Raw genomic sequence first — 16,713 nt, forward strand, 5'->3', positions numbered from 1 at the left:
ATTAGAGTTCTGGCCCCCACTTCCCCAGGCCCTGGACCCGTCTCCATGGTAACCTCCTCCACCCATCATTATGACTTGCTTGTTACCCCAAAAGGCTTTGAAGGGAACTCTGAAGTTTGGGTAGAGACAGGTCTGGATGTGGGTCTAGAAGGAGCGAAACCTGAAGTGCTGTTTCAGAATTTACTGTGCATAGACACTTAAAGGTTCTGAGTATCTTCTCAGGAACCTGACAGAAAAGCATATTCCAGGTGTTCCTGATATCTTTGTTGACAAACCACTCCAAAAGGTAGTGGTTTAAAGAACAACCACTTAATTATGCTCTGAAATTGTGAGGGTCAGGAATTTGGAGGGGAAATGGTCGAAGTGGATATTCTCCATGTCACCGAGTCTACCCTCTGTTGAGATGACTTGAGGCTGGAGATGTTCACTTTCCAGATGACCTTTTCATCCACATGTCTGGTACTTGGGATGAGATGGCTTAAGGATGAGCTCCCTTGAATTAAACCTGAGTGCCTAAATGTACTGTCTCCAACACAACAGACTCAGAGTAGGTGGATTTATTATCTGGGGGCTCTGGGTTCAAGTGTTCCAGTGCCTAATTATGACTTACTTTAGAAGTTACATAGCACCAATTATGTTATATTCTTGGTCAAAGCACTCACAAGACTACACAAAATCAAACAGGCAGATGTAGACATCATAGGGGGTTGTGCCAAAGAGTCTTAATATCACCACACTAAGGAAATTTTAACAAAAAGAAGGTTGGGAAGTGTGATGGTTTTCTGATAGGTCTCCTTGGCTAGGCTTTGGTCCCTGCTATTCAAGTAAACACTAATCTAGGTGTTTTGTAGATGTGATTAAAGTCCAAAAACTCAAGTTGAACTAAGTATAGGAGTTAATCATAGATAATTTGAATGGGCCTTATTCAGTTAAAAGGTCATAAAGGCAGAACCGATCAAGGCTCCCCTGATGAATAATATCCTCCTATATACCTGCTCTTCCTGATGGGCTGCCCTATGACCTTTGAACTTGTCTAGTCATCTGCCTCAATTGAGTAAATAAATTTCTTGCAATAAAGTATACCAAAAGGCTACTAAGACCTGTAAAAAATTTGACAAAGTAGCAGATTAAAAAATCAATACAAAAATCAATTGCTTTCTTATATACCAACAATGAATCTGCTGGGAAAGAAATAAGGAAAACAATTCCTTTCACAATAGCCTCAAAAAACAAAAAACAAAAACAAAAACAAACTAGGAATAATCAGAAAACTTGGAATGAAGCCACCATTTGACCAGTTATCCCACTCTTCGGTTTATACCCAAAGGACTTAAAATCAACATATACTACAGTGACTCAGCCACATCAATGTTTACAGCAGCTCAATTCACAATAGCTAAACTATGGAACCAACCTAGGTGCCCTTCAACAGATGATTGGATAAAGAAAATGTGATATAAATACACACACACACACACACACACACACACACACTCACACACAATGGATAATTATTTAGCTTTAAAGAAGAATGAAATTCTGACATTTGCTGGTAAATGGATAGAGTTAGAGAATATCATGTTAAGCAAAATAAACCAAACCCAAAACACCAAAGGCTGAATGTTTTATATGCAGATACTAAGTCACAATAAGGTGGGAAGGGATGGGGAAGAATAGAGTTACTTTATATTAGGTAGAGGGGAGTGAAGGAGGTGAAGGGCTATGGGGGAAGGAATGATAGTAGAGTGAAACACATTATTACCTCATGTACATGTTTGCATGACTGATATCCTGCAATATATATATAATCAGAAAAATGAGAGATTACACTCCATTTATGTATGATCTATCAAAATGTATAAATGCACTCTGCTGTCATGTGCATGAACAAATAAAATTTAAAAATTAATAAAAAATACTAGGAATAAATCTAACCAAGGGGTGATAGATCTCTACAATGAAAAATATAGAACATTGAAGAAAGAAATTGAAAAGGACATTAGAAGATGGAAAGACCTTCCATGTTCATGGTTAGGAAGAATTAATTAAATTGGTCATATCTCCAAAAGCAATATACAGATTCAATGCAATACCCACCAAATACCAGTGACATACTGCATAGAATTAGAAAAAACAGTCCTAAAATTCATTTGGAAAAATAAAAGACCCAGAATAATCAAAGCAATTCTAAGCCAAAAAAGTAGTGCTAGAGGCATCATAATACCTGACTTCAAATTATACTACAGAGGTATAGTAACAAAAACTACATGGAATTGGCATAAAAACTCATAGACCAATGATACAGAATAGAAGATGCAGAGACAAATCCACTCATCTACAGTCATCTGATTTTTGAAAAAGGTGCCAAAAACACATTGGAGAAAAGACAGTCTTTTAAACAAGTGGTGTTTACTGGTGGGAAAACTGGTTATTCATATGTAGAATAATGAAACTAGTCTCTCTCCCTGCATAAAAATTAACTCAAAATGGATCAAAGACCTAGGAATTAGACCAGTATAGTAAAAAATTTTAATGAAACCCTTAGTTCATCAAAGCAACACAAAGATTATTTTCAAAATCACCTACCCTCACACAAAACCTATGAATAGGTTCAAAGATATGACAGGGCCCTGTTTCTCCAGTGGAATGCTATTCAATCCCTTTTTTTCTTCTTTTCTTCAGGGATTATGTGTGTTATGGACTGAATGTCTGTGGTCCCCCAAAATTCATAGGTTGATATCCTAACCTCCAATGTGATGATATTAGGAGTTGGGATCTTGGAGAGATATATTAGTCAGCTTTGCATTACTATAATGAAACAGCTGAGATAATTAACTTACTTATAAAGAGAAAATATTTTTTGACTCAAAATTGAACCCAGGGACTCATGCATGCTAGGCAAGCACTTTAATATTGAGCTATACCCCAGTCCTTTTTGTTTTGAGACAGAATCTTACTAAGTTGCCCAGGCTAACCTTCAATTTATAATCTTCCTGCTTGAGTCTCTTGAGTAGCTGAGGTTAAGGATATGTACCATGATGCCTGGCAGGAAAATATTTCCTTTTGGCTCTGATTTTGGAGGTTATGGTCCATGTTCTCACCTCATTAGCTAGGAAGCAAAGAGAGGAGGCAGGAAGATGAAGGGACTGGGACTCCATGATTCACTTTAACGGCACACCCTTTAGGACCTAAGGACATCCCACTAGGCCCCATCTCTCAAAGGCCCACCACCTCTCAGTAAAACCACCCTGGGGACCAAACATTTAATACATAGACACGTGGGATGCTCGTTTCAACCATAGCAGGTGGTAATTATGTCTTGATGGTAGAGCCTCATGAATGGAATTAGTGGTTATATAGGAAGAGACAGGAAATCTCTCATTTTCTCTGCCCATCTCCTTCCTTACCTTTGTTCCCTGACATGTGAGGATACAATGAAAAATGGATGTCTACAAACCAGGAAGATTGTTTTCACCAAACATCAGATCTGTTGGCACTTTAATCTTGGACCTCCCAGCCTTCCAAACTGTGAGAAATAAATGTTTATTGTCTAAGGCAGCCAATCTATGGTAATTTGTTATAGCAGTCCAAGTTGGTTAAGGAATGCGCACACACCCTAGCGGGAATTTCATATGGTAAAATTGAATGGAGGCCTAAGGAGAAAAAGAGGTAGCCTTAGCCTAACTTCTAGGAGAACTCAAGCCACTTCCCAAAGGGGAAGTAGGAGACCCAGGAGGTGAGAATACAAGGCAATAAAATGTTCCCTGTCCGATACTGATGTTTGAGGTCCCCAAAGTACTAAGACTGATTCAACCAACACATTTTTTCCCATGACTTAGGTTAAGAGTATTCAAAAAAAAGTATGAGTATACTTTTTCCATTGCTGTGGATAGAACCCAGGACCTTGTGCATGCTAGGCAAGCACTCTATTATTGAGCTGCCTCCCCAGCCCCCGACACAGGAGCCGACTGCCAACCAGCCCATGGTGCAGATCACAGAGCTCACCGACAAGAATGTCAAATTCATCATTGAGTATACGGATCTGGCAGTGGTCAATTCTATTTGGAGGGTCTTCATCGCCAAGGTCCCCATAATAGGTTGGCTTCTCACAGAAATATTCAGCTCAAAGATATGTTCCCACTCCTGTGATATTCTTTAGCTATTGACTGGGTTCAGCTAGATGCCAATTTCTCAGTCCTTCATGATGAGTTTGTTGCTCACAGGCTTGCACTAATTCCCCTCACTAGTGATGACATTGTGGACAAGCTGCAGCACTCTCAGGACTGCACATGTGAAGAGTTCTGCCCCAACTGCTCCATGGAGTTCACCCTCGAGTTGCGGTGCAATGAAGACTAGACATTGCACATCACATCTCGAGATCTAATTTCCAACAGTTCCCAGGTCATTCCAGTGACATCCCGGAACTGAGTAATGACCCCAATGACTATGTGGAGCAGGATGACATCCTAATCATCAACCTGAGAAAGGGCCAGGAGCTGAGACTTCGAGCCTATGCCAAAAAGGGCTTTGGCAAGGAACATGCCATGTGGAACCCTACTGTAGGTTGGCTTTGTATACCATCCAGAAAATGCCTCCAAGCCTAAGGAATGGCCAAAGAGTGAATACTCAGAGCTGGATGAGGATGGGTCACAGGTTCCCTATGACCCCAATGGCAGGCCAGAAAGGTTTTACTACAACATGGAGTCCTGTGGTTCTCTGTGCCCTGAAACCACTGTCTTCTCAACTCCCTCTGGATTAAAGAAGAAGCAGAGTGATTTACAGACTCAGTTAAGCCACCAGATCCAAAGTGACATGCTAACCATAAACTAACTTCAGCTTGCCTATTTCAATAAATGGGGGATTCGAGTTAGTAGCTGGGTTTCAGGTCTATGAGACCTTCTGGTTTTGGGACTCTGGACTGCTGTTCATGCCTTATGACAGGCCATCAGTGCTGGCTAGAGGGTGTTGTAGATACAATTACCAGGGACGCCACTGGAATTTAGGGTAGGACAGTTTTCACTAGACATTGAGCATCTATGACCCTATTTGTTAATTGTCAGTAGTGTTCCCCAGAACCCAGAACATCCCTTCCATTCCATTTCCTAGCACACCAGCTGAGGGTCATACTGCTTCCCTGCTGAGAACCACTGAGGTGGACTTCTCCTGGTAATTCCAGCTCTTTAATACCCTTTCTGTCCAAAAAGAAGGAATTTTCACAGTTGAACCTTAGATTTTTGGTGTTAGGACTGAGTACTAGAACCTTTATTTAGGCAACTGATAAATATTCCTGGTTCTTTCTCCAGGGCCAGGCTACTAGTAATTCAAATTGCTGGGTGTCCCTAATTTGAGAAGCAATTCTTTAGGATAAACTCTGGCTGCCCCCTCCCACAAATAAACATGCTGTTTGAAGGCCTTTACTGCCAATAACCTGATCATTTTGCTTGGTGTGGGGGACAGCAGAAGCACAGGCCTCTCCCACGTGTTTCATTTCTCCTTAATGAAGGTTCTTGGCCCCTTGGCACTGTCTTCAGGTAGGAGCCTACCCAAAGCAGTTAATTAGGCAGCCTGGAGAAAGCCAGAGATCAGTATAGAAAGGAAGGGAAATTTACCGACTAATAGTAGTTGTCTTTTTAAAAGTTTTTATTTTTGGCAATAAAAGAGCACAACATAATCTCCTTCATGTGTCATTGTGCCACTAACTGAGCCACCATCCCCAATCCTGTAGACCCCAGTTCCCGGTGCAGACTAGCTTACTCTGGTTGGTCGTTCCCTGGGTCACAATCAGAGCTGAGCTGCCTCTGCCACCTCCCTGTTTCTAGGGCTCCTTTGGAAGCGGGCCTCTTGCTTTAACATTCTCCTGCCACAAACGTGAATAGTGGGTATTTACAGAAGGTCTGTTCCCACAATCAGAACCCTAAAGTATTTAAAAAAATAAACAAACTCCATGCAACCAAAGGTTCAATGTGAATAGAGAGATAGCCCTTCTGTAATGGTAGTCAATAAATACCAGCACTAGAAAAAGAAAAGCATAAAAGTCCCATTCATATATGAGGAAATGAAGGCTCAGGGAGAAGACATGACTTAGTCAAGGTCACTAGCAAATAAGTGTGAACTTGGAGATTCTACCTCTAAGTATAATCTTGATTTTTTTTGTTTGTTTCTGGCAGTCTATTTTGTGCTGCTATAATAAAATACCCAAGGCAGGGTAATTTGCCAAACAGAGATTTATTTTTTTTTCCAGTTCTGGAGGTAAAGAAGTCCAAGAGTATTGGTGCTGGTATCTGCTGAGGGTCTTGTGCTGGGTCATAACATGCTGGAAGGGCAGGTGAGTGCACTGGAGAGAAAAACAAGGAGGTCTGGACTCACTTCATAGCAATCCACTTCTGCAATAACAGCCTTAATCCATTCATGTGAGTGCATCCATGAACTACCTACCTCTTCAAGGCTCCACAGTTTAATGGTCTTACCATGGCAAATAAATCCCAAAATGAATTTTGGAGGAGACCAACACTTAAACCACAGCAGTCGCTTGTACTATACAAACACGGTAGCCTTGCAACCTTTTTCTCACCTACATGGTCATCATTTCTTCAGTTGGAAAGGAGCTAAATTCATTGAACTAATTAAAATAAGGGTCAGAGGAGACATTAGAATACTTAGCAGGTTTAGACGGTCAAGGGTGGGGGGGGGCCTCTGGAAAATTCCCAGCTATAATGATGGAAAGTGGAAAGACTTCGGTTGGAAGCTGGCATTGAGGCAAGGGTTTTCTAGCACCTGGCAGAGTTAGAGCCACTCTTCTCTCACCCGTAGTTCTTCTTATCCCCTGCAGACCCCTAGGCTTTGCTTCATGTCCTTGACTGCAGGACAGACATTTTTTATAGCATAGCTTTCTCTATGGAAACTGGGAAACAATGTGTTTTCATGAATTAGTTTATCAGCACTAATTGGGATGGTGGGAAGTCTTTAACTGGACTGACTCATCACCAGTGTCACTTTTGGCTCTTAACAACCCCGCTGCACTACAGGTAGGACAATACCCATTTTATACATGAGGCACAGAGGGGTTGAGGACTTTCCTCCAGCCCCACCTGCAACGGTAGTAGGGTCACTGTCCAGGTCCAGGTGTCTGGAGCCAGCGTCCTTCTCCATTTCCCTCCATTACCTCCCTGCCTCCTTGGCTAGGATGGAGAGATACTCATGCTCCACATCTGCTGTGAGAACTTGAATTCAAGGTGGTTGTGTGTACCCACTGCTGATGTTTCCAATAAACCAGGATCCAGGGGCTAACAAATTTTGCCTGATTACAACATGAAAGGAGAACAATTAAAATGTCGTAAGAGCTCTCAACACTGGATTCTGTAGTGCCCCCAGCAGTTGGAGTATTGAAATGTATTTTTCTTTCCTATGAAAAGCTGTGTTGTGCTTCTTCATAATGGCTCAGTTCTCCAGTCAGCTCAAATAGTAAGAACTACTTTACAGAACCCCTAAAAGTGCCCACACTGTGGAGAAGGAGCTGTGCTTTTCTGAGGCCCCAGGGAAGCAGCCCAGGCTGCCCAGGGCCCAGCAGAGCCCCCTGACTATCCCAGGCTTGGACCAGGGTATGAAAGGGGTGTCAATTGCCTGTGTCTTACCTCATTCTTTTTCTCATTCTGGGGTTTTCATTTTGTTTTTTGGTTTGCTTTTTAAAATTTGTATTTATTTATTGGAGACTACTCATTTTAGTGTTTCCATGTTATTTCAGTATCCAAAAACACTAATAAATGAGAAGAGCTTTGGGTGGTGGTTGGATCAGGTTAGATATTTCTAAACAGTTTTACTGGGATATAATGAGCATACAATAAACTTCACACATTTAAAGAGTAAAACCTGACAGATCTTGACCTTTGTAAACACTAGGAATTCATCACCTCAAGGTGATAATGAAGACTTACATACATCATCCCTAAAGTTTCCTTGTGGCCACTTGTAATCACTTTCTGTCCTCCCATCCTAGCAACCACTCATCTGCTTTATGTTGTTAATGGTAGTTTGCATTTTTAGAGGTATGTGTATGGAACCATTGGTATATACTTTTTTTGGTAGGGTTTATTCAATCAACACGTGTGTTGTTTCTATTTCTGGGGATATAATTTTATTTTATTTTTATTTGTTCTTATTAGACAATAGACTGTATTTGACAATAGAATGACAATAGAATGTATTTGACATATTATAAATATATGGAGTATAACTTCCCAGTCTTCTGGTTGTATGTGATGTGGAATTACATTGGTCATGTATTCATATATGCACACAGGAAAGTAATGTTCCATTCATTCTATTATCTTTCCTATTCCCATTCCCCCTCCCTTCCCTTTGTTCCCCTTTGTCTAATCCAAAGTACTTCTATACTTCCCTACCCCACCTTATTGTGAGTTAACATTCGCACATCAGAAAGAACATTTGGCTTTGTTTTTTTGGGATTGGCTCATTTCACTTAGAAAGATAGTCTCCAGTTCCATCCATTTACTGGCAAATGCCACAATTTCATTTCTCTTTATGACTGAGTAGTATTCCATTGTATAAATATACCATGTTTTCTTTATCCTTTAATCTGTGGAAGGGCATCGAGTTTGGTTCCATAGCTTAGCTATTGTGAATTGAGCTGCTAAAAAACTGATGTGGCCATGTCTCCAATGTATGCTGATTTTAAGTCTTTTGGGTATAGGCCAAGGAGTGGGCTAACTGTGTCAAATGGTGGTTCCATTCCAAGTTTTCTGAGGAATCTCCATACTGCTTTTCGTAGTGGTTGCACCAATTTCCAGTCCCACCATCAATGCATGACTGAACCTTTTCCCCAACATCCTCACCAACATTTATTGTTACTTGTATTCTTGATAACTGCCATTCTGACTAGAGTAAGATGAAATCTCAGTGTAGTTTTTTGTTTGTTATTTTCAGTTATACATGACAGTAAAATATATTTTGACATATCAGAAATACATGGAGTATAACTTCCCATTCTTGTGGTTGTACAAGATGTGGAGTTACACTTGTCATGTATTCATATGTGAACATAGGAAAGTTACGTCTGATTCATTCTGTTTTTCCCATTCCCATTCCCCCTCATTTCTCCCCATTCTCCCCTGACATTTGTCCTCTTGCATCTATTTTATTTCTCTTAACACTATGTTCTCAAGGTGCGTTTATACTGTGGTATGTGTCAGAATTTGTAAGGCCAAGTGACATTCCATTGTTTGTACATATTGAGGCAGGAATATAGATTTCCCATAGGCAACCAGGATAAGGGCCTTGAAGAAGAACATGAGGGGAAGAGGACATCATGCCAACCTGAAAGAAGACATAGGGTCTGAGAGACATCCTGTGACTTGCTATCCCCTGCCAGCATTAACCACAATAACTTTTTCCTAGTTAGAATATGTTTCTGTTCCTCACAGCTTCAACCCTGGCCACCTTTCCTTAGTTACCCTTACCAGTTCCCCTAGCAATGGCTGACCACAAGCAGACTCCTACTGGGAATGGTTCCTCTTTCTAACAAAGGTGTCAAAAACCACCAGGTGAGACCCATCCTTTTATTTTATATTTATTTATTTATTTATTTTTTGGTGGTGCTAGGGATCGAACCCAGGGCCTTGTGCTTGCAAGACAAGCACTCTACCAACTGACCTATCTCCCCAGCCCCAAGACCCATCCTTTTAATTACGTAAAGAAGGGATTGAAATTGTGCACTTCTGATTGGCTTATTAAGCTAATAGCATGAAGAGCTTTATTGGTTCATGTTGGCATCCCTCTCCTCATCAATCACCTGTGTTGGGCCATCATATATGCCTTTAAAAACCCCTAGACCGCAGGCAGCTGTTGGCATTCCTCTTACAGGGCCCCTCCCTTTTGGGAACTCTGCTTTCTTTCTATTACTCTGTGTTCTCACCATTGTGTCTGTGGATTTCATTCCTTTAATTTGCATGACAAAGAACCCTGCTGCCTAACTCCTTGTTATCATGTTATGTTTTGTATATTCATCTGTTCTTCTATGGACATTTGGGTTGTTTTCATGTTTTGACTGTCATGAATAATACTGTTATAAACATGGTTGTACAAACACCTGTTTTTCATTTCTAATGTATCTGTACTCAGATGTAGAATTGCTGAATCCCATGGCAATTTTAACTTTTCAAGGACCACGTTATTGTTTTCTAAGGTTATGTTCCATTGGTGGCATTCCATTTTGCAATAAAGGTTCCATTTTCTCCACTGTGATCGCCCTAGACCAGGGTGTGGTCCCTAAACTTAGACCCCATTTCCTCTGGCACATTATTGTGGCAGATGGGGCAGCAAGCCTAAAGAACTTGCCCCAGGGTACAGTATAGTTGGAATGGGTTCTACTATGATGTGAACTGTTCAGGAACGATCTCCTATCACAGAAACTGGTCATCTAGCAACCCACGATGCAGTCACTCAATTCAGCCCCCAAGCTCAGCTCAGGCGTTCCCCACAGCTAGCCTAATAAGTAGAGTGCATTCACGTTCCACTTCCACATTTGTCAATGCAGAGCCGATGGACAGGCTGTAGCCCCAGTTGGCAAGGCTGAGCGCTGATTGGTTGAGGCTGGCAATCAACCGGTTGTGGACTCGCTCTGCAGAGGCTCAAAAGCCTGGAACTCGGTGCAGACCGTGGTGGCCTCGTTTGCGCGGAATAAACTCCCTGCAGCCTAGGTGGCACTCAGAGCGCCTGGTCTCAGTCTTCGTCAAGTCTGCCTTAGTTTTCCTCAATTCTGACTGCTCTCCTTTGTCCTCAGGGCCGGTTCCTAGACCCCTGACTCTAAGGTCTTCAGTTAGTCCCTCATTGGGCTTTCCCTCTGCTTCCATTTCCTTAATGACCTCGAGCATTTTCAAAGAAAACTTGGAAATGCACTTTTGAAAGCAGGATTTGGAATCTGAGTCCTGAACACCTCCTCTCAGCCCTCCTCCTCAGCCCTGGGAATCCCCTCCAGGGACCTTTAAGGCCAGAAGGAGCCCAGAACCGGGACCCAGCTGTTTCAGCAGAGATTGCAGACCTGAACAGGTCAGCACCCTGTGAAAATTATTCTGCACCTTATGTGGAGCTTCCTAACCCAAGTGTTAAAAATGGCAAGGGTAATTTTCATGATGATCACATCGACTGGTGCGGATTGGATGTGTGACTGGTCGTGCTGGTCAGTCCACACAAAAATCTTATAATTCAGAATAGCCACTGCACCTTTGAGGTGAGACACTGACCTTTAGGGCACAGAGGAGAATGCCTGTGAGGGTCATTCCTGGATCTGGCTCCTCTGTCTTGAGCCCTGGCCTGGTGAACCAACTGGGGGCTCTTCCTTGTCTCCCTCCCTCTGCAGCCCTGCACAGCCTCTTTCATGCTTTGGTCCTGACATAGACCTTTACCTCCACTAGGAACAAGTCTCATTTTTAATTTGGCCAAGGCATCTTCTCATTCATTCATTCATTCATTCTTTCTTTCTTTTTTTTAACAGTAGATCTTAGCAACCTTGGCAAACAATTTTTTAAAAAAAAATTTAATTTGTTCTAATTAGTTATACAAGACAGTAGAATGCATTTTGACACATTGTACACAAATGGAGCACAACTTCTCATTCCTCTCACTGTACATCATGCAGTCACACCTGATGATGTAATATCGTACATGTATATAGGGTAATGATGTCTGTTTCATTCCACTGTCCTTCCATTCCCACACCTCTTTTCCTCCCCTCACTCCCCTCTGCACAATCCAAAGTTCCTTCATCCTTCCCTATCCTCCCCACTCCCTTGCATTATGGATCAGCATCTGCTGTCAGAGAAAACATTTGACCTTTGGTTTTTTGGGTTTGGCTTATTTCGCTTAGCATGATATTCTCCAGCTCCCTCCACTTACCTGCAAATGCCATAATTTCATTGCTTCTCATTGTTTAGGGCCAGTTAGATGGCCTCTATATTTAAAAATGCCATTTCTGAATTTCCCAGACAAATCCAATCATCCTCCACAGAGTTCTTTTGGTTTTTATGGGTATTGTTGGGATCCTGCAGCCTAAAATACAGACAAAGATCAAGAACACAACTGTTTGAAAACATCCTGGGTGTATTATTCATTGTGGTCAGGGAAAATACCATGGACAAAATTGGGGTTTTCTTGGTTAAGGGGGTGTTAGAAAAGCTCTCAGATAAGATTTGGATTGTATTAAGTTGTTTGAGGGAAAGTTTAAGGAAGAGGAACTTTGTTCTAAAGAGGTGCTGTCAGGAAGCAGGGGATTCTATTGATGGTGGTCTTATTGCATGTTGTCTAGAAGGAAGACTGGAGAGATGTGAATGCTGATTGGGAGAAAACTGGCAATCACTTACAGTTAGCCAGGAAAAGTGAGGTTTGGTGACTTCTTTGCATTACACTATATCTAAGTTTTATATGTGTAGAGGCTTAGTGACAGAGTGGGTATTTTTGTTATTGTTGTTCTGGTCACTTGTACTTTCATGTTGACCTGGTTGAATATTGATGCTCTGTGAAGTTGTTTATGTTCCAAAGGGACAGTTGGTCCTAGCTGTGAGTGCCAGTCCTGATCTTAGCAACTTCCTTCTATCCCAATAGTCCCAGGATAGCTACTGGAGGTCCATGGCTGCTTACCTTCTTTTTGTACTATCTCAGGACCAGATCCTGAAAGATACCTTCTAGGAAAAGACTTCAACATAGTTTAAGTGGAAAGAAAAGGAAAGAAGACTCTATGGCCTGGGCAGGTGGTCAAGACAGAGGCTTTATTAGAAGTAGGGCTCATGTGTCATTTGTGGAACAACTTGAAGTAATCAGTTTTCAGAGGAAAGAAAACTGGGAAAGCAGGTACAAGAGTGGTTTAGGGCTGGGTTTTGGGGTGGGTGCTTCTGGGGGAATTTAAAAAGCCCAGTAAGCCTGTACTTCATAGTTTAGTTAGCATGTCAATTATTGAGATAACTCTGTCCATGGTGGAGAATGAGATAGGGATTTAGGTTAAACAGAAAGATATACTGAATCTTCAGTCCTGGCTTCAATCTCCTCTTTTGCTCTGGCTGTTTTCCTATTCATGGTCCAGGTGGGGGCCTTTCTCCTGGGTATTGCATACTTTGCTGCTACTGTGAGTCCTTAATAACTTGTGTGGAATGTGTATATGGGTCCATCCCTGCAAGCAACTCTTGTTTACTACATCCTCAGTATCAAGTGTCTTGCCAGGTTCTGAAAGAAGCCCTTCCAGGGCCTCCAAATGAGTATTTGATATTCATGAATATGATTGTCCCATTCTTGCCCTTTGAGAGAAATTCTAGATCAGGTTCATCCTGTGTCAGTAACTTGTGTCTATACCAAAAGCAAAGGGGATTTATTTTGTCAGGAGTTTAGACAGAAGGGCTAACAAATTGGGAATGAAGGTAGGGGAAGGGCGAAAATATTTATAAATAGCAGGCTCCTGGAACAAGGATCCCAGGGGAACATGTAGCTGTTCTGACCCTAGGATGCCTTGTTCAATTGAACTCTGTTCTGTTTGCTTTCATTTTCTTTATTTTTTCAAGAAAGGAATTTTAGAATGGAATGGTTTCATACTCCTGAGCACAAATGCAATCTTTTTTTTTTTTTTTTGCTTGGGTCTATAGGTAAATATTTATTACTCTTAAAAATAGCAGTGTTATATATGATTATAATATGCTAATTAAAATAATAATGTTAATGATAATAATGGTAATTGAAGGGAGATCAGTACAGTAGAGCAAACAGATCCAGGTGAGAGAGGAGAGGAGAGAAAGGAAAAGTAATAGGGAATAATATTGATCAAATTATGTTATGTGCCTGTATAAATATAGCATAATAAATATCACTATTATGTATAATTATAATGCACCAATAAAAATACATCTTAAAAAGTGTTACAATATATACACACTGTTCTGCATTGTGTTTTTTAAACATTAAATCTTAGCAATTGTTACCTATTGACACATATAAATTTACCTAACTTTTTTAATGTCCTTCATTTTACAGCTACTATAGTGTTGTTCCCTGTGGGGCAACAAGGTTCGATGTACCTCCTCAGGGCCCGCCTGAGGAGAATATGGGGCCGAGCAGGATGATGAGTGTTGGCGGCAAAGGAAACACACCAGAGCTGGGAGGTCTGTCAGGGCACGAGGCACAGCAGGAATCTCAACCACAAATGCAATCTTTAAAACTATTTCTCTCACTAAAAATGTGCACACATGGTTTCATACCTGTTGAGGTAATTTATAAAGCAGGGTGGCTAGGTCTTTCTTCTCTAGCAGTTAACCATATAGTTTTTCCCCACTCATCTATAGCTGTCTTTCTTCATTCTTAGGAAGAAGACAGACTTTTCCTGAGGAGTACGAAAAGTTAGGTAAACCTGAACTATATATTTCGGTTAGCATGTCACATGATAGTCATTGAGGTACCTCTGTGTGTATGTGGTGGTGGGATGAGGTAGGGATTTAGGATAAAGAGAAAGATACACTGAATCTTAAAAGAAATGCCCACAAGTCATTGAGATGCAGAAAGCACAGTTGTAAATCTTGAGATCCAGCAACATGCTTTTGACTCATGCCCTTATAAAATAAGGGAAATGTGCAAGCAAAGAAAAAACTGCTGCAAAATTATGTAGCTCCACCCTGTCTCCACCTCTTGTCCAGCCCCTAGCATCAGTCTTCTATAAATATTAACACCCCACACCAAAATGGGTGGTTGTCTCTTCCTCTGGAGATATCCTGCTTTCTCCTTTGAGTGTCTACACCTTGCTTTACCCCAAAGTTGTCTCTTGAGATTGCTGCCTCTCCGTGACATCCGTTCTCTCTTGAATATGTATCTATTTTTCCTAAAACTCTGTTTATGCCTCTGGAGGAAAAAAGATACCTCTGTCTGTTGTCTGAAATATGGTGTTTAAGTTACTAATGACTTTTTCACAGCATCTAGGGTTCTTTGCTTGCTGGTTCTATCTTAATACCATTTGTTCATTATGTGGAGTATAATTATTTTTTTCTGCGCTTGCCTCTTGTATAAGTTGGGACTATGCAAAGAGATAAAACTAATACCAATAGGATAGAGAGGTATGTAGATATAAATATAGATACGCAAGATACAAATATATTAGGGGAATTGGCTCACACAATTATGGAGATGGAGAGATCCCATAAGAGGCTCTCTGCAGGCTGGAGACCCTGAGTTGCTGGCAGTATGATTCAGTCCAAGTCTGAAAGTCTCAGAACCAGGGATACTAGTGGTGTAATTCTCAACCTGAAGCTGAAGGTGGGAATTTAGGGGCCTTCTGGTATAAGTCCTGGAATACCAAGGTCAGAGAGCCTGGGGTTCTGAGGTCCAAGGCAGAAGGAGGAGAGTGTCTAGCTCCAGGAGAGAGAAAATCCTTACCTCTGTTTCTGTTTTATCTGGGCCTCGAGCTCATTGGATGATGTATACCAGATGGAGAGTAGATCTTCCCCACCCAGCCTATTCAACCTCATAGCCATCTCCTCTGAAAATTCCCTCACAGATACACCCATACATATAACTTCTTAGTTCTCCAGGGATTCCTTAATCCATTTACATTGACACATAAATGTAACAATTATATCTCTGTTGTGGGATCCTTTCCCTCTCCTTCACAGAGTAGGAATATTTCTGATCCTCCTTTCAGACTCAATCTTATTTCCTCAGTGAAAATTTCCTTGTACTTTCCCCTCTCTCAACTCAAATATCCTATATCCTATGATGGCATGTGCTTATTACTAATATACTCCTCACTTTACTCTATGTGAAGGTGTTTGCATTTGTCTCACCAGCCTGGAGAGCAGGAGCCTGTCCCTGTTTCTCTCTGCCCCTTTCCTCAAACTTAAATGGGTGATACTTTGAGCTTTTAGAGAAAAACAGAGCTAAGTGATCCTCTCTACCGTTGAATCACTTCATAGATTTCATTAGCTCTTTGGACCCTCCTGGAACTATTTGTGTAAAATTCCTGTTTTGTGTGCAGTCTACTCACCAGGTGATCATTTGTTTACCAGGAAGGGAGATAGAGGGTAGTTAAGTAAGTAAAATGACAAAAATATCTTATAGCAAAACTACAAGATTGAGAGAATAAACATTTGTCTCTAGTAATCCCAGATCCACTGAAAGTGGCTTAATGAAGGGTTCACTGGAGATGCCAGAATCTGGCTAGTGAGCCTGGAGTCAAGGTACCTGTGCAAACTTCCAGGCTATAAACATGGCAGTGACCTGACCCTGCAGTGTGTGTAGGAGAGCAGGCTTCTCTACCCAGCAGGCTCCTGTCCTGGTCCTCCACGGTGGATGCCTAGGCTTTCCCTTCTGTCCTTGATGGCAGGGTGTAAGGGGCCTGTAGTTGTCTTGGGGCAGGAGCCCCACCTCCATCCTCAGCCCACCTGGGGCAGGGCTGGAACAAATGTGTCCTCATTGTTGTACCATCCTGAGGTGAACCACCTGGAGTTGCACAAAGAAAGTGGATCCAGACTTAGAGCACCAGGTACTTCTGAGACCTGGGCCTTCCTGCGTGGTGTTTCTTTGATCAGACCAACCTTCGAATTCTGTGTCCTAGTATCGCCCCCAGGGGCCTGATCAGCACTGATGGCAGGGGATTAATTCAGGGGGCTTCCAAGAGTATTTCTCCACACTATTCTGTCTTTCATCTGAAAAAGAAAACATTTTTATAACTTTGGT

General features: G+C 41.6%; 1 pseudogene; it reads left to right on the forward strand.

The window, feature by feature from the left end:
• The first annotated feature begins 45 nt into the window (after positions 1–45).
• LOC124979312 (DNA-directed RNA polymerase II subunit RPB3-like) lies at positions 46–4,830 on the forward strand (annotated as a pseudogene).
• The last annotated feature ends 11,883 nt before the right edge of the window (positions 4,831–16,713 follow it).

The sequence above is a fragment of the Sciurus carolinensis genome, chromosome 3 (genome assembly GCF_902686445.1).
Source record: "Sciurus carolinensis chromosome 3, mSciCar1.2, whole genome shotgun sequence".
NCBI classification, from domain to species: domain Eukaryota; kingdom Metazoa; phylum Chordata; class Mammalia; order Rodentia; family Sciuridae; genus Sciurus; species Sciurus carolinensis.